Below are 1,314 nucleotides of genomic sequence, written 5' to 3'. Positions count from 1 at the left end.
TATATATATATATATATATATATATATATATATATATATATATATATTCAAATTATTATTGAATAAATAGCTTGCAAATTAACAAAGACTATGACGATGGCAATGCAAACAATAAAGGAATATTTGAAAATTGGAATATCTAACGACTTCATACTATTGCAACTTCATAAAGATTAAGGACACTGATTGGCAGAATTTCATATGCTATTCTTCTATCAAAAGATATTTGAAAATTGAAATATCTAGCGACTTCATATTCTGAATTAAATTATACTAGTTAGAATATGAAAATGTACTTACTAGCCATATGATGCATGGTAAATTCAACAACAATTTTATGCCATGCTAGGGATTTGTGGAAAAATATTTAAAAGTCACATTTATATACATAAAATTATGTCATTACCTCTTGTTGGAAAACCAATGTCAACAAAGCAATGTTAACATCGGTTTTTGAAAAATCAATCTTAACTAAGCGATGAAAAAAATCGGTGTTAAACATTTTTTATGTTAGCGTCGGTTTTCATAAAAAACAACATTGTTTTTCTTATATATATAATTGGGCTCTCTTCTCACGCCCACTCTCACTGGTACTCTCGATCTAAAGCTCTCACTTCCACGATGCTCCAACTCCTCCCTCTTCTCGCCCACACTCTCACTCCCACTCGCGCTTGTTTGAAGCTTGAGCCCTACTCACACTCGGTGTTGATCGTGTTCTCGCTCTCGGTGGCCACTCTCTACAGTATTGATGAGTTTACAAAAGGAAGTTGTCAATCTTGGTGCCGGTATTAGCGACGAGGTATGTCTTTCTCTTACCTTTGGCAACTTATATGAATGAATTCCATTTCAATGGTATGTTAGGGTTCCACTTGTTCCCTATTTATAAACTTGTAATTAAGATTAAACAAATATTAATTTAGCATATTTCTATTTTTTTTTATCATTTATATCTAATTAAAAAAAAGTCATGTTTTCATTTTCTTAACCAATAGATGTATTTTACAAGGTAATATATAATATTTTAAGAGATAATTAAAAATTTATATAACCAGTTTTGTTATATTCTAATTAATTATTTAATAATTATATATAATAACAATAATCTACATAATTGTTTTTAATCCATACATTTTTTACTATTCAGAATACTAATATACAATCAACGATATTATTTAAATCTTTATGATAAAGTCATCTAAATTGTATTATGTAAGAAATCATCAGAAACAACTCTCTGATGTGATTTATAATAACCATACAAAAGCATTACTAAGAGGGAAAAATAATCCTTCAACAATGGGTAAAAGAATTGTC

The sequence above is a fragment of the Glycine max genome, chromosome 17, assembly GCF_000004515.6.
Source record: "Glycine max cultivar Williams 82 chromosome 17, Glycine_max_v4.0, whole genome shotgun sequence".
Taxonomy (NCBI): domain Eukaryota; kingdom Viridiplantae; phylum Streptophyta; class Magnoliopsida; order Fabales; family Fabaceae; genus Glycine; species Glycine max.
Note: the sequence above shows the minus strand (reverse complement) of the source record.